The sequence below is a fragment of the Mus musculus genome, chromosome 17, assembly GCF_000001635.26.
Source record: "Mus musculus strain C57BL/6J chromosome 17, GRCm38.p6 C57BL/6J".
Taxonomy (NCBI): domain Eukaryota; kingdom Metazoa; phylum Chordata; class Mammalia; order Rodentia; family Muridae; genus Mus; species Mus musculus.
In genome coordinates, this window is record NC_000083.6 from 21,090,220 (window position 1) to 21,113,165 (window position 22,946).

General features: G+C 46.1%; 1 long non-coding RNA gene and 1 pseudogene across 1 annotated transcript; both read left to right on the forward strand.

The window, feature by feature from the left end:
• Nucleotides 1-988: 988 nt before the first annotated feature.
• Nucleotides 989-13,128, forward strand: Gm5092 (predicted gene 5092). The gene is made up of 10 exons (NR_137274.1): nucleotides 989-1,021; nucleotides 4,700-4,802; nucleotides 5,237-5,368; nucleotides 7,365-7,430; nucleotides 7,522-7,731; nucleotides 8,211-8,576; nucleotides 9,872-10,180; nucleotides 10,848-10,919; nucleotides 11,729-11,910; nucleotides 12,927-13,128. It is a non-coding gene; the product is annotated as a predicted gene 5092 (long non-coding RNA).
• On the forward strand, nucleotides 2,953-4,530 carry Gm6811 (predicted gene 6811; annotated as a pseudogene).
• Nucleotides 13,129-22,946: the final 9,818 nt, after the last annotated feature.

The window sequence follows — 22,946 nt, forward strand, 5'->3', positions numbered from 1 at the left end:
GACTCAAAACTCCAGAAGAGAGTCTTCAAAAGGAAAGAGCTACACACTGCACTGCCCATAGCACTCTGAAAAGCAGAGGCCCTTTTAGAATTTTAGCCAATCAGTGCTCAGTGCTCAGGAGTAACACAGCAGCCTAGGTCCTGTGACCTGCCTGTCACAGTCTGTGGCTCAGAGCCTATTTCTTTTGTGTCAGCACAGCCACTCTGTTCTTTCTGGACCCAGGGAGCACAGAGCTTCTGGTCCCCACACATGCCTGCTCCACCTTTGGACCTTAATGTCTAAAGTGAGCCCTACACTCAGTATGGACTTGGTTTTCTATACACCATGTCAACCCCTGTGTGGGAGAGGGTGTTTGCATGTGTATGCATACCCCCTTGTGTGCCTAGGTGTACATGCATATCCCTATGCTTATGTTCTGTCAGAGGCCATCTTCCGGATAGGTCTTCACACTTGCACATCCCTGTCTCCCATTCCCATCCCACCCCCACCCCAGGGATGCTGAGCTTATGGACTTTGCTGTTGCACCCCACTTTGATGTGGGTTCTGGGGATTCAAATTCAAGTCCTCACCTTGGGAGGGAAGTGCTCTGCCTAAAAAGTGCAGCCCTGTCTCAGGAGAACCTAGAATCTTTCTGAGGAATTATGAGAACAGTATCTTCCCTGATTTCTTGGTTTAGAAAAACAGCTTAGTCTTGAAAGTTAAACTGGAGCATCAGCTTGAGGTCATTCAGTCAGAATACAAAGAGAAGTTGACACACAGAGTCAACTTATAAGGGCTTTATAGAAGGAGCACAGCAAATATTCTAACCAGATACCAAGGACAGCAAAACATCCTAGAGACCTTGCTTTCAAAAAGCCTAATGTCACACTCCATAGCCCAGCTAAGCCAGAGCCTTGCAGTCCTTCTAACCATGTCATAACAGGTCCTATTATGACCTCATGAGGAGAGATTTTGAGGCTCTCTAGGCAACAGATGTTAAGCTGTGGCCAGGCCTGAATTTCTTTGAGTGCATTGAGAAGAGGTGTGGAGTGGTACCCTCTGCAACTTTATTGTATCTAGTGAGCTGTGTGTGGTTGTATAGGTTTGTAAGTGTGCTGTGTAGATGTGTATGTATGAGCGTGGGTGGGAGTGTGGTTGTTTGCAGATTTGCTTGTGTGGGTGATTGTGTACACTAGTTGCTGTGAGTGTGTCAGTGTATGTAGGAGTGTGTGAGTTTCCCGGTTTGTTTGTGTGTGTGTGCCTTTTCCTGTGTGTATGTGTAGTGTGTGCTAACAAGTTTGCTTGTGTGTAAGTGTGTGTGTACCTGTTCCTTTGTGATTGTATGTAGTGCAATTCTGGTTTTGTGTAAGAGTTTGTATGCGTGTGTTCCTGGGTGTGTGTGTGTGTGTGTATAAGATCACTTTTGTGTATTTGTGTGTGTGCTTTTGTGTGTGTGTTTGTGTGCTGTCACACACATAAGTGTGTTTGTGCCTCCGTGCCCATCACCCTTTCCCTCTTGCATCTGTATTATCTGTACCTTGGTGCAAGAGAGTGTAGAGGCTAGTATCCAGCCTGGCTGCTGTTCCTAAGGTAGGCCATCAACCTTATTTTCAGGACAGGCTCACTCACCGGCCTGAAGCTGGCCAAGTCTCTGGCCTGACTGACCAGTGGCTCCCAGACATTTGATATGCAAACCCCATAATCTCAGATTAAACGGCTATGTGGATCGATGGCTGTTTATTTATTGATTCGTTGATTTTGGTATGAGTTCAAGAGATAGCATTGGACCATATTTTTTCAAGGCCACTGGCTGTTTGTTTCCTTAGTGTTGGTGTTTTGATTTTTATTTATTTGGATGGATGCTTTTGTTTTATAGTGGTCGGTTTTATTTTCTCCCATGGTATTTTATTGTTTTGATTATTTAGTTTTGCATTTTAGCCTGCTTCAGAATATCTCCATTTTTCAATGTATTTTGGTTTCCTATTTTTACATTGTTCCTGTTTCTCGACTTATTCACTACATGTTATCATTGGCTTCTAATTTATACATATTTGCCCTTTGTGATATTTTGGTTTTTCCATCAGAGAGTATTTGAGATGTGTGGGAATGAGCCCACAAGGGCCGCAAGGTTCAGTGGGAGGACATCTATGTGGCTCCCAGAGCAGCTGCAGCATCCAGAACACATGGAACTACAGGGGAGGGGAGCTATAGGACCAGGTAGCAAAGAGCCTGACCTGGCCAATGCTAATCTGAATTCCTGGATGCAGGCTGGAATGGTCTCAGGGCTACACTGAAAGCCAATCAAGTGTCATTAACACTGTGTGGCCTCATTCTCAGAGTCTTGATCAGGTAAAAAGCAGCTGTGGCCTTGGCCACTCAAGTTGAGTCTATGGCATTTTGGAATTGGTTTTAGGTTTAATATTCACTGATATTTACCTTCTTATTGTTTATGGTTATTGAATTTTAATTTTCAATATTTTGCTCTTGAGAAGTATGGTTTTGTTGTGGACAACGAGGTCGTGAAATGAAATGGAATTTTCTCTGAAGTGCTGGGGGATATATATCTGTTTTGTCTTATACTAATTCTTTCTCCTCTCATTTATTTCATTTGATTTTTTTCAATCAACATCCACTCATAATATTGATCAGCTGTAGACCTCCCAGCCCCACTGTCTTATGATTAAAATTTCACCATCTGTATTTAGTATGTGTGTGCTCTTGGCTTTCTAGTTTGGGGTTGGTTTTGTGGTTGGTTTTTACTTAAGATTTTTTGACTTTATTTTTTCCCCCATATCTTTTTCATAATTTTTATTCTAGGTCTCTAACTTTTACTTAACTTTATTTCAAGCACCCTTTCTTTGTTTATTTTAGGTAGCACTTGTAGTAATTTTAGTTTCTATTTTCCTACATCTTTTTCATTATTTTGATTTTATTCTTTTTATGTTATTTTCAGGTACCACTAGTAGTGATACAATGCCTGCACAGAGTGAAGAGGAGTTACCACTGCCCAGCCCTCAGCCCGGTAACTCTGAGGACAGAAACTTCCACTCACAATACAAAGTTATAAGAACTATCGGGCATGGGACTTTTGCCAAGGTCCTCCTGGCCCAGCACCGGCTCACAGGCACATCCGTGGCCATCAAAGTTCTTGTAAAGAACAAGCCCTGGTTCCAGGAAGCCATGAAGGAGGCCAATATACTGAAAAAGATCAAACACCCGAACATTGTCTCACTTCTCCAAGTGATTGAGACCAAAACAAGAGGATACCTCATCCTGGAACTGGTTGAAGGCCAAGAACTTTATGAATACATCAAAACTTCTGGCCACATAGAGGAGGACAAAGCCCGACAAATATTCATACAAATACTGTCGGCAGTGGGCTACTGCCATGGCCATGGGATAGTGCATAGGGACCTAAAACCTGATAACATCATGATAGATAACAAAGGGAACATCAAAATAATCGACTTTGGGCTTAGTACCCAATTCAAACCTGGGGAGATATTGAAGGAGCACTGTGGTGCTTATGCTTTTGGTGCCCCTGAACGATTCCTCGGCCAAAGATATGATGGAACCAAAAGTGATCTAGGGGCCTTAGGAGTGGTCCTGCATTACATGGTTGTTGGAAAGGTCCCATTCGACTCATTCATCAATCCTGAGCTGCAAAGGCAGGTTGTGGCAGGTGTATACCCTGCCCACTGTGGGGTGTCCAAAGAGCTGGAGGACCTGTTGAGCCGCCTAATGACAGTTATCCCCAAATATAGGCCGACAGCCACGGAAGTGATGAAGCATCCCTGGTTAAAAGGCCACTGGAAAGGGTTAACAGACATACATGAGGAACCGGTCCCTGTCAGACCAGATCCTGACATTGTAGACGCGATGCAGTATATTGGGTTCCGAGCAAAAGATATTAGAGAGTCACTCACTGAAGAAAAATTTAATGAAATGTCGGCTGCATACTATTTATTGGAAAGGCAGGCACTCCAGAGAGAAGTCTGCTCAACCCAGGCTCCAACAGTGAGTCAAGTTAAGGCCCCATTCCCTTCCATTGATGTTGCTGGTGCTTCCTGTTTAAAAATGAAGAAGAGTGGAAGTGCTCCCATCCTTGGCAGATCGGTCTGGCCATCCTCCATTGGTCAAGTGCCAGCCTATGGCCAGAAGGTTAGGCAAAGAGCAGGCAGCAGATCCACTGGGCATGGACTTCTCTTCAGGCCACACCAGATGACACCCACACAGGACCAACACCACATACGTGCCATGAGTGTCCCCTGCATGCTTTCCACAAGCAGCATAAGTGAACAGAGCATGGCCAGTGAGAAGAGAGAAGAGAATATTCTTTCCCACAGTGCCTTAGCAGAGGATATGCCCATCGTCAGCAGGGGCTGGCCCAGAGGCATCATGCAATGGACAAGGAGGGTGGGGAATGCCATCACGATGCTGTGTTGCTGCATTCCATCAACAAAAAAACCTCAGCTGGGGCAGAACAGAGTCTCCCCCCATAAATGAGGCACAGGGAGAAATTCCAGAGACACAGCAGCAGGCAGGGCCCAGGTACCTTTGTGTTTTGACCCTCCCAGTTTGCTGTGTGGTGGTCCCTCCTCTGTCTCCAGTTTCCATTTTCCACACCCAATTCTTACCTTCTTACCTTCTCTAAGTACTTTACAATTCTTCCTCAACCCCAAGCCTTCTCCTTCTTCTGAATTTCTCCTCTTCCCAGCAGAGACGCAATATGAATGATTTCTACACCACTGAACACAGTTGTCTTTCTGACCTCATCTCTTCCCCTGGACTCCATGTTCCCGAAAGAAGTTAGCTCCTACAGGGTGAGGACTAGAGGGCTATTGGTTCATGGACTCTCTCAGGCGATACTGGCCCTAGCAATTTGCCAATCAATCACAAAAGCTGAAGAACAGATTCTTACATTTTCAACATAACATCACACTGAGTAAGCTTCAGAACTAATAACAAGCAATGTCATTGAATAAGTATCAACAGCATAGTTTGCTGGTTATTGACGATGGTCAGGCTTCTGCATGCATGCACAGGTTTGTGCACACTGATTGTTCTTTTGTTCCTAAGACCTAGTGATGTATACATTTTTATAGGAAACATTTCTAAGTGATTTCTCCTTGTAATTGTGAAGTAGAAAAAAAAAGACATATAATACTAAGGCTAGTCAAAACCCCACATGGTATTCTAAGAATTCTACCTCAGTATTTCTTTTGTCTAGAATAAATTATTTTGTCTCTTTTCACAGTGTCACCTGGGAATACTTTCACATCCTGAGTATAAACAGGAGGTTATTTGAAATGCATGGCCCTGGAAAAGATACAGCAGTAGAAGCTACAACAGCAGCAGCTGCAGCAAACCCCCTGGCTTCCCTGCCCCTGTAAGAATTTCTGACAGACTATTTCTGGAGCCAGATAGCACACTGAGAACCAATTATGAAAATTATTTAAATGAATATTAACATTCTTAGGAGATATATCAATATTCCTGAAAGGTCTATTCCTGGGAGACTGATCTAGATGAGAGAAGCAAGAGCATGTTGTGTTCTTAATGAGGAACACCTTCCTCAAAGCAGATGATGTAGAAGGTCTGAAGGAGCATGGTTTGGGAGTGAGGATCTCATCCACTTCTGTCAGGGGACACAGTGCTCCTGGCCTCGCATCCTGCCTGAGCGTGGTGGTATTGCTTGCTTTCATTCTAGCAGTCTTCACTCACCCAGCACTGTGGCCCTGACCTTTGTTCCCTGCTCAGCCACTGAGTTTCTGGTCTTTCCCAGCCACTGTCTGGATAGGGACAGCAGAGACAGTGCAGCTACAGATGTGAGTGCCTTCCCTGCCCCATAACCAGAGAGGACATGAGGGAATTAACATAGTGGCACCAGTGGGACCAGAGACAGAAGGACTCAAGTCCAAGGGTGCTCACCAACACCAACCCCAACACTTCAAAGGCTGGCAGTGGCCTTGTAAGAGCTATGGCCAGAGTAGGCCATGCCTTTGTGTTCTGCATAAGCCCACATAGCTTGACAGCTAGGAGTACCTTGGTCTGCTCAGCTGTAGAGTGGTATCCACCTAGCATCTGTAAAGACGAAAAAACCCTACGCTTTCTGTGCCTCTGTTTTCTCACCTGTACCCTAGAAATGGAGATGGTGAGCATCAGCTAGTTCTTGCAGAAGCCTAGCTTGACTGCCATGCAGAGCAAAAGTTCCTTGGGTCTGTGTGCCCTGCCTATGTTTTCAACAAGTGGTCTACAACCCACACTTCTTAGAAGTATGCCTTATGCCTCACACATCTGACTTGCAGAGCTATCTCCAGTGCCAGGCAAGAGGCTAGACAGCTTTTCCGAAAGCTTCTCTCAACCCATACTCACACAGTCCGTCACTGGCAAGTTTTTCCAAAACAGTAGCTGTGGGGTTGAAATGAGCTCAACAGACCTCTAAAGAGAGCTGCTTCTATGGTCCTTGTGGACACCTGGGTGACAACAGAGGGGAGCAGAATCAAAGATTTATAAGCATCACATCCTCACCTTTGCGTCTGAGGCTAAGGCAGATAAAGTCTGGACATAGTCTGTAGCTAGTTATTGGTTCTGACTCCAGGAAGTCAGTACAGAGAAAGGGCAGGGTGGGGTCGGAGCTAGCTGGTGACCCGGTTCTCAGATTATCAACAAGAGAGGAGTTGACTACATCCTAAGGCACGTGGCTGCCATGCACTACGAACATGGTGGACTCCATGCACCAGTGTCTGACTCCAAAGTAGGCAATACTATGTTTCACCAGGGATGCTTGCCTACTTGAGGATTTTCCTGTCCACTTCTTCAGGCTGTGTACAAGGTTGACCCTGAGGTCTTGGGAATGGGAGGAACTCAGGAAAAGGGTGGTTCTATTCCCCATGCCTGACAAAGTGACTCAGACTCTAGGCAAGGGTAGGCAGGAGAGTCCCTCGGGCCTAGTTTGCATGTGGTGAGTTGGTGGCTGTCCTGGAGGTGACATACTGCATTTCTCTGGTGTCAATTCTGTTAAAACTTTGCTCAGCCTCTGCTGTAACTTATTTGGTTGTAACATTGTAACTGTAACATTGATTGGACTGGTATGCCTGGCCTCTCTGGGTGTCTCCTATTCAATGCCTGAGCACTGCATGGCCTGTGTTCCCAGGTGACAGCCTCCCACAGAGCACAGTAAGTGTGGAACTTTGGTCTATGAGGTTCACAGAACTCAAATATCTAGAGAAGCATACCACATACACATGTGCCCTCGGCATATGTAGGGAAACAAGAGAGGCTTAGACAGAGCTCTTGGTTTGTGGAGACTCTAGCCTGTTAGATGGACCTCCTTCCATTTGCCTCCGGGTCAAAGCCTAAGCCTCTGACTTGTGTTCTTTAAGGAAAAGAAGGAGGATCACCCTACTCTTCTCCTGGGACTCACTCTGAATGCAGTAACAATCTATCAAGTAAGGACTCCTCTTTCTTTCCCATTTCCTGCTGCCATAGATACCACCCCATGCTCTGGTTCCCACAGTTCACCTTACTTCTGTCTTTTAGGAGGTGGACAACACTCCATAGCTGCTCTACGACTTTCCCTGGTCACTTCTTTCAAAGGTGACATTTCTGGTGGGCGTCTGAAGGGGCAAGGCATCTATAAACTCAGGAGTCCAAAGAATCCTGGACCCAACAACCTCATCCTCACCAATGCCATCCAGAGCTCCCTGAGGCTTCTCCACACCCTCAGGCATCTCTCATGCACACATCCAGGTATGGTGGCTCATCACAGTAGTATTGAACTCTCTGAGCAAGGTACAGTTCTGACTGCCAACAATACCTCACTCACCAACAAAAGGAAAAACCATGGTACCTTAGAGATACAACTGTTAGCCTCTGTCCCCCTTCCACATTCCCAAGACATGAAAGTGAGGATTGCTGCTCAGCAGAATGGCTCCAGACACTGATTATCGTTCACTATAAACCCTGCATGCCAGACTTGTGTACAGCCACAAGCAGGGGGGGGGGTCCTACATAGAAGGGCTGCCCCAGGTTTCTTCTGCATTCTTAAGGCTGCAGATGGATGGTACTCACAGTGACCTGAGACCTGTTTCCACAGAGTCACCAGTTCTCAACCCTGAAAATGTGGGGCCAGGGCCAAGTAGGGGCTTATGATTGGCATTAATGTATTTCTCTCCTTCTGGCACAGTTTTCTGAACTGTAAAATCACATTGTCCTTCCTGTCTGTCCAGGAAAAGAAGCTGGAAATCCAGCCAGAAGGGCTGTCGGCAACACAAAAAGCTGCTGTTCTACACAGGCCATACCTGGCGCTCCCATTTCCTGCTGCAACTGCCCTGCTTCACACTACCCATAGGTTTCACCTCAGCTTGGAGCCTGTGTTGCAGTGGCTACAAAAGCTGGAGGAGGCAGAAAGTGGGTATTAGATCCACCTGGGACTGCACACCCAGCTGATGGATGCACACACCCTCTCTCGGGTCTGAGGATATAGCATATCATCTCCTGGAGACCACCCCTGGAGTTGTCTGACTGTGTTGAAAGGGGAATCTGTTGAAAATCATCATTGCTGGTGGTCATCGGTCCTATTTCTCCTTTTATGGGTTAGTATGAAACATGGGAGTGATCTTTCCTTCACTCCAAGATGCCTATGATTCTACAGTGTAATTTATCTTACATCCTTAGCCTTGCAAAGTGCCAGAGATGTAGCCTGGAAGGGGAAGAGCCTTGGTGTTGCCTAAAGACCCACTGTTCTCTCCATTTTTCTTTTTCCTTTCCTTTCCTTTCCTTTCCTTTCCTTTCCTTTCCTTTCCTTTCCTTTCCTTTCCTTTCCTTCCCCTTCCCCTTCCCCTTCCCCTTCCCCTCCCCCTCCTCCTCCCCCTCCCCCTTCCCTTCCCTTCCCTTCCTTTCTCTTCTTTTCTTTTCTTTTCTTTTCTTTTCTTTTCTTTTCTTTTCTTTTCTTCCTTTTTTTTGGGGGGGGGTGTTTCAAGACAGGTTTCTCTGTTTATTCCTGGCTGTTCTGGAACTCACTTTGTAGACCAGGCTGGCCTAGAACTCAGAAATCTGCCTGCCTATGCCTCCCTACTCCTGGGATAAAGGCGTGTACGACCACGCAGGGCCTCTCTCCACTTTTCAAAGTCTTCACTAGAGAGGACTTGACTTGCTGCACACTGAAGCCACAGTGCGTTGGCAGGAGTGTGTGCCTCTGTCTGTGCATGTATGTGTGTACATGCAATTGTGTGTGTGCATATGTGGGTGTGGGCACATGTGTGCATGTCCATGTCTATGCATGCATGTGTGTGCATGTGTCTTTGTGCACATAGTACGTGTACGTGTGTGTGCACGTACCAGTGTGCTTTGTGTGTTCATGATTGTGTTTGTGTGTGTGTGTGTGTGTGTGTGTGTGTGAGGAAGACACAGACACAGAGAGACAGATGGACAGAGGGACAGAGAAGGAAAGAGAGGGAGAGAGAAGGGGAGAGAGAGTGAGCCATGAGCAAGAAGAACTCTCTGACTAAGTTACATGGCAGGCCCTCAAGGATGCCAGGTGCATATCCCAGGACCATACAACCTCAGAAACAACTGATGGTCTCTGTTTTCACCTGCATGACAGACAACCAGGGCTGCCGAGGATGGCTCTGTAGCTAAGAGACAAAGTGTCACAGCCAGAAGAGCCATCACAAGGGGATGCTAGGAACCTGCTGGGGAGTAAGTCTATTCATGGTTGCCTAGCTATCATGGGAATGCAGAGCTCATTCTCCAAGGATGCAGCTTTGCTCTATGCACCTAGGCTCCTATGTATCTCAAGTATGGCAGGACACTGATCACCACTGGCTCCCGGAACGCAGGGGTACTTCATGTTCCTCCAACACTAGCTCTTGTGCTGCTTTTCACACAGAGAAGAAGAGCTATCAGGAATCCTATATCAGTGACCTGCTGGAGCTAAACCTGGACCTGGAAGCAAGCAGCAGGAACTCCCTGGGTAATGAGGACAATAAGAGCAGCACACAGCTTCTCCTCTACTGCCTCTCATTCTGCTCCAAAAGCCATGGCAGCTCCCACATGGCAGGCATCAAGCCTAACTCCCAGCAGGGAGAATGTAAGATGTTTGTGGATGAGCCCACAGGGACCTCGAGGTTCTGTGGGAGGACATCTAGTGGTTCCTGGAGCAGCTGCAACAGCCAGGACACATGGAACTACAGTGGAGGTGAGCTATAGGACTAGGTAGCAAGTAGCCTGACCTGTCCAGTGCTAATCTGAATCCCTAGGCTCAGGCTGGAATGACCACTCAGGGCTACACTGAAGGTCACTCAGGGGCAAGTAATGTGTCACTAACACTGTGGGTGGCCTCCTTCTCAGAGTCTTGTCCAGACAAAATCAGCTGGCCTTGGCCACTGAAGTTAAATCCAGACTCTATGGGCGACAGTATAGAATATTGGCCAGAATATGAAATCACATGGGTGTGGCCATTGGGTGCTTCCTGGACTCACTGTAGATGGGCACAGAGAAGGGACCATTTCTGGGTCTGCAGGGGTAGGGAGAGCTCAGCTTTCAAGAGAAGGCAAACTATGCCTCTCCTAACCTTGTCTCTGGGGAGGAAATGACCTCACTCTTGAGACAGGCTCATCTGGGACCCTGCACACTGGTGTATGTCACAGACAGCTCCTGTCTTTCTTGCTGACAGTTCAGATCCCCAGCTGGCCTCATCTCAGACAGTCCTATGAGGAGGGGTATTTGGTTCCTACTTCAGAGTTATGGCAGGAAAGGGCCCGGGACAGGATGGGCCCACAGCAGTGTGTATGGGCAGTGATCCTGTCTTGGCCCTGCTTACTCGTCTCCTCTTCATCCTCTATATTCTCCTCCCCTTTATTTAGCAGTCACCCAGAGACCTTCGCAGAACTGTGGGTCATGCTAATCAGAATGAGGGTCCAGAGGTCACATCCCAGGTAAGGATTTCATTCAGTCCTTTTGGCTCCCACCCTGCCCACCTAAGATTTCCAAATTGGGTCCTCAGGGTCCTGGAGAATCCTTTACAGGCAGTCCTGCAGGGACAGCCAGGTTCTTGGGAACACTGGGTTTAGCAATGCTTCTCTGCTTCAAGCTCAGAACCTTAGTGAGTGGACTTGTTGAGTGGCATACCAGGTACATAGCAGTGTTGCACTCTCCAGTGGTGGACATGCAAAACAGCAGGATATTATTTCCACCTTTCTTTACCTCTTACTATAAAGGGCTGCTACCAGACACCTCAGTACCTATGAAACTTGAGTTCCCACCACCATAGGGCACCAGAGAGACTACACTAGAGGCCCTGTGAAACCTAGGTAGAGTACAGTGTGTGTGACTCTCCTACCTGTGGTATGTGTAGGGTCTTCAGAGCAGAACCTAAAGTCTGTCATGGTTAAGTCTGTCATGGCTGAAAAGCTTAAGTTTGCCCATCAATGTGGAACAACTGTCAGCTGATGGAACCCAGACAGTCAGTGGAGAAGTTTGTTTAAGTGAAAGGTGGCCCTCCTTAAATTCTCAGGGATTATCAGGAATTCTAACGTAGGGTGGGATATGGAGCTTATGAATGCTGAGATGTTTGAAGGAAACAGCACAATGTAAACTTCAGGGAAGTGTGTTGTGAGAGCTAAGACGGGGCATACCAACAGGATGGCCTATCAGGCCCAGGATACATAGCCTATGCCAGAATTAGAACTGTCTGGGTAAAGCTAGCTTCGGTGGACTACCAGCACACTCTTATATCTCTCTGCAGGTTGGGGAGGCAGAGGACAACCACATAGGTGACTGGTTTGTCTGCCTAATCATCTAGAAAGCTCATGACTAGATCACACAGTGACACCTGAGGCTGCACACTTGTGGAGCTGCTGGTTTTCAAGAAGTTAACTCCTCTCAATGGAATGAAGTCCCTAAGCTTCCTCTCCCTGTATTGTCCAGGTGAAGACCCACCCCTGCAGGACATTGTGGTGTAGGCAAGAGCTGTACAGCAGCCCCATCTGTGCCAGCCAGCCTTGAAGGTGGCTTGCTAGCATTCCAGCACCACCAGCCTTTGTCCATGTCTGGGCAAGGCAGTTCTTGGCCCTCAACCCTTCTGCCTACCATATCAGTCTCCTTGGCCTGCACTGGTAGGAGATGGGAAACCAGCTCTGAGACCAGCCTGAGGCATGGGGCAGGTCCAATTCTTTCTGTCCCTGGCTCTCAGCTCCTGGGATTCTCAGGAGCAAATGTGTCTGAGAGAAACAAGAGTCAATGTTAGCCTTGAAGCCTCTTGGACTTCTGTCTGACCTTCTAGAGAATGTATCATGGTGGAACTTGGACATTGGAGGGAACCCTATGACTGCAAAGCCAGCCTAGGCTCCACAGACCCAGAGCAGACTACTGCAGGATCTCCAAATCACAAGTCTCTAGTTCCTCTTCCCATGTCTAGCTTAAAAGTACTGTAAACAACATAGAGGTCTCCCTAGCAGCATGGCTCAGTTCTGCCTGGGAGCACGATTGTCCAGTTACAGTCATGGAGTATTTCTTCAGGACTCACAGGGACTAGAGCCCAAAGGCCTGCTGGTAGGCCCTGGTACCTACTGGGTAAGGGGGATAAGGAACTCTGGATGGGGTGTGCAGGCAATGGTGGCTGTTTTTGTGACATGGTCATTGGAGAAGAGTGACTACACAGAAGGGGGGACTCCCCTCATTAGTCAGTGGAAGCCAGAACCCTGCTCCACGTTACACTTCTGATGACAGTGCCTTTGCCTTATGAATGGCTCTGACCCGGGGTCTCATAGAGGTGGCCACCCAAAAGACATGAGGCTGAGGAAAGGCAGGACAACTATTCCAGCACCAATAGACATGAAGCTTTGGGCTTCCAATAGTATATTGACATTGTTATACTTTTGAAAACATGCTGAGGAAGACATTAGCCATGTGTCATTGAAATCTTCTCCCCTTTCACTTTATAGCATCACATCTCTGGAGATCAGTGGCACTATGGGACCGCCACAGATAGGATCCATCCCAGGACCTGTGATGGAGTTGTCTTTAGCTCAGGGATATGAGAGATGGTCATCAGCTGGATGTTATGGCTCACTGAGGGCAGCAAGCTTCCTGGAACTTGGCACCCTGGCTCATTCCACTATGGAATGGATTAAACGAGTGTAGACCTCATGTCATGATGGCAATGTGTCAACTGTCCCTAAGCCAGAACATATGGTATTGGGGCCATATAAGGTCAGGACACAAAAGAAGCAGCCTCCAAATCAACAAGCTTTGGGGAAAAGGAAACTAAAACTTTCTAGAAAGAAACTACATTGGCCACACCAGGAGGAAACTAGGGCCAGAAGGCAGCACAGAAATGAGCAATAAATTAAGTCATTGCTTATGATCTGCAGACCATCATAAGGGTGCTGTCAGGCTTGGCAAGTAGCTCAGTGGCACTAATTGCTCAGTACAGGTATAGTCCAGCATTTGATCCCCAGAACCATGAAACAGAAGACATGGTCACTCTGAGACTGGTGCCTATTTAGCCACATTTTAGAGGCTGGGGCTTGGTGGTATTTAATCTTGCCTTCATTTATCTTCAGAAAGACAGCATTTGTCCTATTAATTCTTTCTTGCAAAATGAGCACTACCCTGGGACCATCTATGAAGGGTTCAGGCCTCAAAATCAGGTTGAAGATGAAGCACTAATCTTGGAGCCTCAAGTGCTATGTGGAGAAGCTGACTTTCAGGGACATGTGACCAAGTCCCCTGAATCATTTACACAAAGCCCCAACCAGCATACAGAAGCAGATTCTAACTACGAGGTACAAGGCTGTGGGCTATTGGCTCTTCTTTGATCCTCACCTGCTCACCCTCCGTGTGGGTCCCTGAAACATTCTTGGCCTTGGCTCCAAGTCTCTGTCCTGACCTACTCTTTTGTCTATACCTATGGAACTCTAGAATGTCCTGTGCAGCTGGGTTTAGTTGCATTCCTTTAGTCCCTTCCTGGAGTCAGCAGCAGACACTCCGGGTAGGGTTGGCCAATGGTTCAGGCCTCTAAGCAGAAATCAGAAGTCAAGGTTACACATACTGAAGGCCTGCTGAACAGACTTTGTTCCAATGTATTTCCCTGAGGCAGAGACCTTTGTCCTTTAGGAATCTGGGTTTTCAAGTCCCAGCCGGTGGGCAGGGTGGGGGGTTGTGAACAGGGCCTAAGGAAGTAACACTAAGGTAGGAGGAAGAAGACACCCCTTTTGTAGGACGTGAATGTCAGTGGGCAGTGGGGCCAGCTGTTCACTAGCAAAACCTCTTGATCTTTTACAGGAGGATCAAGTCTAGGGGCCACTGAAGGCAACATGACTCCTCTGATACAGCTGTGTCTTGGGAAAGGTCGGGGGAAGGGGCCGGGAGGGCAGGAGGGGTGTGCAAGTTTAAGGCCACTCAGCCTGGGATTGGAACTTTAGGGCCTGGGGCATGCTGGTCATCCTGGTCAGGGATGTGTGGACAGTTCTAGAGTGGCATACCTACAATAGACCTCTCCTCTCAGTCTACTATGGCTTTTGAGCACCTGCCCTGTGAGTGTGAGGACTGTGGGTGTGATGGCTGTGGGTGTAATGGCTGTGGGTGTGAGGGCTATGTGTGAATGTGGTGGGTTTGAATTCAGTGAGTATGAGTGCTGTGTGTGTGAGTGTGGTGGTGTGAGTGCTGTGTGTGAGTGTGGTGGGTGTGAATGTGAAGAGCAAAAACTTATAATTTTGGGTCTTATAGCATTGTGGTATCTAAGTTCAAGAAATTCAGGGCTGAAGAATAGACCCTGGCGGGTCCAGGCACAGCCAAACCCACCCTGTAGCTAAGAATGTCCGGCCATAAAAGATAAAAAAGAGAGTGCAGGAACTAGCACCTCCCGGGTGGCGCCTCCCTATAGCCCACCATAAATCATACATTGACCAGGTGTCCTGCTGACCTCGAGAAGTCCAAGCCCTTGTGCCTCCCTACACCTTAGCCGGCACGTACTGCCCTGTTAATTTGTAATCACCCCGCCGACATTTAAATAAGCCAATCATGTGTAACCGCGCAAATTCTTTCAGCTCCCCCTTTTGGTTTGTGGTTTTTGCCTTTATAAGCCTGTAAGAAGTTTGGGCCGGGGTTGAACTCCTCTGCCCCCTGCGCGGTGCATGAGTTTCGACCCCAGCATGCTGGCTTGAGTGCTCCTTTGTTGTTTGTGTGTTTGTGTGCCATTAAAGCCTCGTGTACTTACAGCAAGTTTGGTCTCAGCGTCCTACTGGGTGTGCGCGCCTTCTCGAGGTGGGACTCCCCGCGGGGGTCTTTCAAATGCAGTGGGTATGAGTGCTGTGTGTGTGAGTGTGGTGGTGTGAGTGCTGTGTGTGAGTGTGGTGGGTGTGACAGCACACTGATGCAGAAGACAGAAAAAGCACAAAGTGCCTAACAGTTCTATATTTTTTATCTGTTGCTTGCCTATTGAAACTATAATGTTTTGGTATGTGAGGTTGGATCAGATCCACTTATTGATCATCCTATTAGCTGTGTAAGAACAAAAATGTAGAAACTACAGGACCAACTACAGAATCTGTTAGCTGCTATGATCCAGCTGCTTATTATCACTTACCGACTGACTTACTGGTTGTTTATCTCTCTATATCTCCCATCTGCTGTTTTGACTCTGGCTCCTGCAGACACCAGGAAGGGGTAGAGATCCCATGTCACACATCTCCCATCATCCACACACAGGACACAGACTTGCAATAATTCCTAGAACACATACCTCCTCTCTCTGGAACAGGATGGGAGGCCAGAAGCATTTTCCCGAGATTCAAACCAAATGTTCCCTAAAGCCAGCAGCTGTGAGGACTAAGAAAACTGCTCCTCTCAATTTCCCAAACTGTCTCCTTTCCTCAATACCTCAATTCCCTTTTGCTGTGACCTAACTCTGAAGTTCAGGAAAGACACAGCAATGAAAGCAAGGAGCAGGCTGGCCTTGCTCTAGCCAGAGGGCATTGTACCGTGCCATTACCCTGCACATCCATGCATGCAGATTCATTAATAGGCTTGCTATTTAGGGTTTAGGTCCTGTCTGGTTTAGAGCCCATTAGGGCCGGTTGCTAGTTATCTAAGTTTCTGCCACCTAGCCAAGGATCATCCTCCAGTCACAGGAACATGCACCACTCTGTTCGCAGACCACAAGTTGAATGCTCCTTGCTTTCCTGGTGATGTGGAGGAACACAGTTGTGTCACACATTGGGAGCAGAACTGGGAGACACAGACATATTCTAGTGTGCTTTGCTGCTCAGGACACTGTGGCTCTGCTCTGGACATAAGGCACCATGGCAGAGACCCAAGCTCTGCCTTACCTGCCCTGAGGTCAGTGTCTGATGAAAGAAGGCTGCACTGTGCTAAATTAACACATGGATCTTCTCACAGATCCAGTCCCTGGGGGCTTCATCTTGGCCATGGTCAGGGCCCATCAGGGAAAGAGACAATTAAGGAGCAGGGAGCCACCCTGTCTCTAGTCTTATCTTCCTCTTACCCCTTCTCCTGCATCCCACTGATGTGTTGTTAAGCCAGTACCACTGGTCAGACACAGGGATCAGCGTCTGGTGATGTCCAGCTATATCCTGGTTCTATCCATGAGGGTACTTGGGGTCCTAAGCCGAATCTCCAGGCCTGATCCTTTAATAGCTCCTATTGTCCCTGCCAGGGAAGGTATTCATGATCATGTGGGAGACTTCCTGAATGTTCTGGTAGTCCTACCATCCCTCATTCACTTAGTCCCACTCTAGATTCCCCTTTTGTCTCAGGCTCAATGATTCTGGTTCAAATCCTGTTGAAATCATCCTGAGTGATAGGATACAGGAAAGATCAAACCCTCAGCTAATGATAGGCAGCCAGGTCACTGCTGTCCCCACGGGTCTGGAGGATGTGTATCCAGGCTTCTGTGCCAGCTTGGTAAAGCTAAGGTACAACCCAGACTATCTGAGAACCAGAATTGGAGTTATGATGCCAAAATGGTTTCCTGTCAATGTGGTCTCTTCAGCTATACACAATACCCACAGCAGGTAGATCTATTGGTCCTCTTCAAGGCCTGTCACAATGAAGCTGGCCTTAATGGCCCTGGCATCCATGTTGGAAATGCACACAGGCTGGACTCTGAGACAGGTGAAATAGATTGCCCTCTTTATTGTCTAGGCTCACTTAGCTGTAACAGCTACTCATAGTTCTACAGAGAGGAGTCTGGGGGCTGGCCACCCTTTCTCTGGGATATGAGGCTTCTTGTCACTTATTCCCAGCTTGGATAACCTGCTTCCTAAAGAGGATTAGTACTATAAATACATCTTTTGTCCTGTGGACCTGGCACCATTCTGACTCTTGCAAGCCACTCATGACCTATGTTAACCCTATGACTTCCATCCCCATCACAGTTGGAAGAATGGAAATGGAGCTTTAACCTGACTGGGACATAGATCTGGGAACAGACAGGGCTTATGTATGGCTCTGCAATATATGTGCAGATCCTGGACCTCACTATGTCTCCTGAGGTGACAAGTTCAGCCTTGTCCTCCCTGTCCTGTGACCAACAATCCAGCTACTCATCTAGGAGTGGGCCTAGTCAAGCTCCTGATCCAGGAGGAGTCTCCCCACCAGGCAACTGCCTCCCCTATCAGCTTAGGTTCAAGGGATCTGGAGAAAAGCTGTGCTAAGGCCCCATCCAGGCTCACCACCAACCTCAGAGAGCAAACAGCCTACTCAAAGAGAAGAGAAACCTGGTTATGTCTGAAGTGTTGGTGAGCACACACACACACACACACACACACACACATGCACATGCACATGCACACACATTAAAGCAATGACAAGAAGCATATTTCACTGAAGATCCAGTTTCCACACCAGGCCCATCACTGGCTTCCCCATCTGAGAGCTGAGGTCTCTTTTTAGATGGTCTTCTCTCAAGTTGCCAAGCTCTAGCTAAAATTTTAGGCCTCATAGAGTCTCAGCCATGTGTGAGCCCAGGGGATACATACAGAGTAATTAGTAACTTTGCATCACTGCCTTTTAAAAGAAAATTTTAAAATGCCAGGTTTAAAGCATGAAAATGACATTTGTGAGTGCCAGACAGCTGTTGGCATGGAGAGAGTCTGCCCACACTCCAAGAGGGTACTAAAGGGATGGAGAGTGTCTGCTTACACTTTTAGCAGATACTACATGCTACTAAACAAGTGGCATAGGCCTTGGGTCTAAAAATGATTCAAAGTCACTAATTCTTCATTGGGGTCCCCTCTCCAATAGCTTAGAGACTCATCCACAGACTGTGCCTGCCAGAATGAAGACAGCCATGACAGTCTCCCCAAAGAACTTCATAGTCTGGGTGGAAAGGCTAAAGGAAAGCCCACCATATGCACCATCCTGCAGCACAGTTAATACATAGTGTAAGCAGTAATACAGTGACTCACACTGACCCTGTGGACAGAGCATGGCAGGGGGCTGACAGAGCTCTAGCTTTGCCAAATTTGTATGGTCTGGGCAAGAGGACAAACATGGTTGTGATAGCTCCCTAAAGTCTGGCTCTCTGTCCCCTCTGCTTGGGGTCTCCTAGGGAGATAAACTGATGCAATTCTGGAGCAGGTGAGTAAGCTTGGTGTTCCTGTGTGGCTTGTGGTCACAGTGCTCTAACAATGTCCTGAGGACATCTGCTAGTGCAGCCACAGTAACTTTATAGCATTCATAAATATATGAATGTCCACAGGCACAAATATTTTGAGTTTTCTTATTAAAAAAATCAAAAATACCAAAGTTTTCCATAGTGTTTATTTGGAGATTAAGATATTAAGCTCAATATGTAACTATTAATATTAAATAAAGTATTAGGCCTCTTGATTATATTTCATTTCTTCATAACAAATCTTCCATTATCAAGGAAAAATCCAGACCCAATGTGTGAGCCAACATGAGTTTGCTTCTGGACAGCATTTCCTGTCACATTATATGCATTTCTGCTTCATCAAAAGTACTTCCTGTGTATTAATGACATTCTGGGCCATCAGGTAGATAGATACTCCCTTGGCCTATTTTTCCCACAAATGCTTGTCTGAGTTGTGTCCTCTCACCACATATGAATGTGTCACAGTGTTCCCTGGCCAACATACATTTTCACAGGAATGAGCTTCTCCATGGGGTGATACACATGGAAAGATGTTTCCAATGACTCCAGGCGTTCTTATACATCATCAGAACACTGTTAGGCCTCCCTCAAGGGTAGACTGCTGTCTTGACCTTTGTACTGGAAGTGCCTGCTCAGGTATAACACTTTCGGTCTCCAAAGTGAAGTAGGGTTGAATCAAGAGCTGTCTTAAGTACCTCCAGCCTAATTAGAGTATTAGTCCTCAGAGAAAGTATTCAGATGTGTGTTGGACCTCTTAGTCTTTCTGTGTTGCGTGGCCCCCCTGTTTTAGGATTTGAGCTTAGAATTCAAATTTCTTTAACAAAACACTTAAGAGGAATTACTGTGTGCTGTTGTTCCTTTTTTAAAAAATGTCTTTTGCCACTGTTAGAGGGATCATTGTTTTCTAATGAACTGTGATGTTACACATAGAGCTTTTTCCTTAGGCAGGAATAGCTGGTCCTTTGCAGATCTAGGCTCTAAACCCAGGTCTTAGAGTACTAGAAGACTGACTGCAAACAGCTCAAAACACCTTTTGTAATAATCTAATGCTTTCAAGGCTTTTATACCTTTGTCTTAAAATTGGGATAGAATTGTAGAAAGAAATACCTATATTGGAAAACTTGAAAAATCCTTTAGACTCTAGCAGACTTCAGATGTCAAAAAGTAAAGGCTGTTGTGATTTTGTTTTGCATGGCTGATAATTTAATAACAATAGCATCCTTAGTATATTTTTGTGAAGCTATATACACACAAATCTTAACCTGCAGTACTTGTTTGACCTGAAAGCACCTTTTAGAAATACAGACTGGTACAGAGTCTGCCAGGCTTTTCTGCTGGCCTTGATTAGATGAGAGATGTCAGATACTCATTTTCACTGCATTAGGCAGCTTGTCACTGGGCAACAGAACAGTAAGACTGATGTCAAGGTTGACAACCACTTCACCTGCTAGGGGAATAAAGAACCATGTTTTTTAGAGAAAATATCTCTTGCCAAATTTGAGAGCCTGCACTTAGAATTTGAGCTCTGTGATTGAACTTGTTAGCTAAACCATTGTGCATTGCTTCTCCTGCCGGGTCACAGGAGGAGCTCAGTTATGGAAAAGGGCAAGTGTAGCTTTGGTTTTGCTCCTAAATTGCTGCCTTGGTCAGGATTTCTCTTCCTGCACAAACATCATGACCAAGAAACAAGTTGGGGAGGAAAGGGTTTATTCAGCTAACACTTCCATGTTGCTGTTCATCGCTGTTCATCACCAAGGGAAGTCAGGACTGGAACTCAAGCAGGTCAGGAAGCAGGAGCTGATGCAGAGTTTATGGAGGAATGTTCCTTACTGGCTTGCTTCCCCTGCCTTGCTTAGCTTGCCTTATTACAGAATTCAAGACTACCAGCCCAGGGATGGCACCACCCACAATGGGCCCTCCCTGCTTGATCACCAATTGAGAAAATGCCTTACAGCTGGATCTCATGGAGGTATTTTCTCACCTGAAGCTCCTTTCTCTGTGATAACTCCAGCCTGTGTCATGTTGACAAAATCACACAGCCTTCTCTGAGCATTTGATGGTCCCTGGGCTGTTGGATTTTGTTGCTCTTGTGGGGTTCTATTTCTCCCAGTTTTTCCTAACCACCAAACTCTTTTGTCTTGACATTGGCTCCTCTGGGGTGTACAAAGTTGGCTGTAGCCCCCTCATTGAAGTTCTCAGTGAAGACCTTTGTTTTCCTGTCTCTTTGAACCTTGGTTTGTCATAACCAGTGTCTATGCCTGCTATAAAATCCACTCTAAATCCCAACTTCTCTTTGTACTTGCACCTACTTTGTTAAAAAAAAAGTTAACTTCGTTTGTGTTTTTGAGAAGACAATTTTTTTCTGGGATGTTTTATTATTTGCTGACACCAATAATCCCAACATCACAGGCTAATTTATTATTTTCTACTGGATATAGTAGAGTTTCTAATTTTTTATTTTATATGTTTGAACATTTTGCCAGCATATATGACTGTTCCTGGTGCCCTCTGATACTGGAAGAGGGCATCAGATCCCCTTAGATTGGAGTTATAGATGATCTCGAGTTCTTTGAGAATCAATCTTGGACCCTTTAGAAGAGCAGTCAGGGCTCTTTACTGCTGAGCTAGAGTTTTATTCCATTGAAAATAAGGAATAAAATTTTAGATTGTGTGTGTGTGTGTGTGATTTTTTTTAAAAGCATACACATACAATCTAAGTTCAGAATTTTAAATAGTTTTTCTATAAACACTGTGTAGGCAAACTGGTGACTTTATGGAACTTGAACTGTATCTCACAAGAATCTCTTTTTTTTTATTTGATAAATTTTGTTAAATAGGAGAAAAGTCACATTTGCTTTTAAAATACAAAGACATTGATAGGAACAAAAACTCAATTCTAGGCCCTTTCACATTTCCTTTAAAACAGATGAGATGATGCTCATTTGATGAGTCTTGTCCTCATAAGGAGCTCATTGTGCTAATAACTTAAAGGGAATGTTTATCCCAGCATGTTTGTGTTAGCCATGCTTGTAATACTCAGCATCTACAGACTGACCAATATCTGCCTCCTTCTTAGGAACACTGGCTTGCATAGTTGTTTGCATTCTTTGAAGACTTTCAGATTTTTCTATACACATCCCATTAAAAACTGGATTTTAGAGGTGAAATACATTCAAGTATCTGTCTGACTCAGGCCTGATTTTCTTTAGGTCATTTTATTTGCAGCTTGCAGGGCTACGCCTTGAGCTCTTCGGAGTCTACCTGAGATCCAGCTAGGACTTTGTGCATAGTGCCTTCACCCCACCTGTGGATGTTCATGGTAGTAGACTCCTCTACTTAACAGAATCTCTACTTGGAAATACACAAAACCCATCCAGTGTCCACAGTGGACCAGCATAAAAACCAATTCAGTATGGCATAAGTGAAAGAAGGCACCCTAGAAGCAGAAGAATTTTGTTGGCCTCCTTTCTCTGGAATTAGCAAGGTGACTGAGACCTATGAATTCATAGCCTCCTTTGCTGCCATTTGATACAGAAGTATTTACACTAGATAATTTTCAAGGTCCACTTTGTTGCTAAATTTCTTTTTTTTTCTTTTTTTTTGTTACGTATTTTCTTCAATTATATTTCCAATGCTATCCCAAAAGTCCCCCCCCCACACACACACACACTCCCCTACCCACCCATTTCCATTTTTTGGCCCTGGCATTCCCCTGTGCTGGGGCATATAACGTTTGCCTGAACAATGGGCTTCTCTTTCCAGTGAAGGCCGACTAGGTCATCTTTTGATACATATGCAGCTAGAGTCAAGAGCTCTGGGGTACTGGTTGTTCATAATGTTGTTCCTCCAATAGGGTTGCAGATCTCTTTAGCTCCTTGGATACTTTCTCTAGCTCCTCCATTGGGGGCCCTGTGATCCATCCAATAGTTGATTGTGAGCATCCACTTCTGTGTTTGCTAGGCCCCGGCCTAGTCTCACAAGGGACAGCTATATCACCGTCCTTGCAACAAAGGCTTGCTAGTGTATGCAATGGTGTCATCGCTTGGAGGCTAATTATGGGATGGATCCCTGGATATGGCAGTCTCTAAAGGACCATCCTTTTGTCTCAGCTCCAAACTTTGTCTCTCTAACTCCTTCCATGGGTGATTGTTTCCAATTCTAAGAATGAGCGAAGTGTCCACACTTTGGTCTTCGTTCTTCTTCAGTTTCATATGTTTTACATATTGTACCTTATATCTCGCTATACTAAGTTTCTGGGTTAATATCCACTTATAGGTGAGTACATTTCATTTGAGTTCTTTTGTGATGGGGTACCTCACTCAGG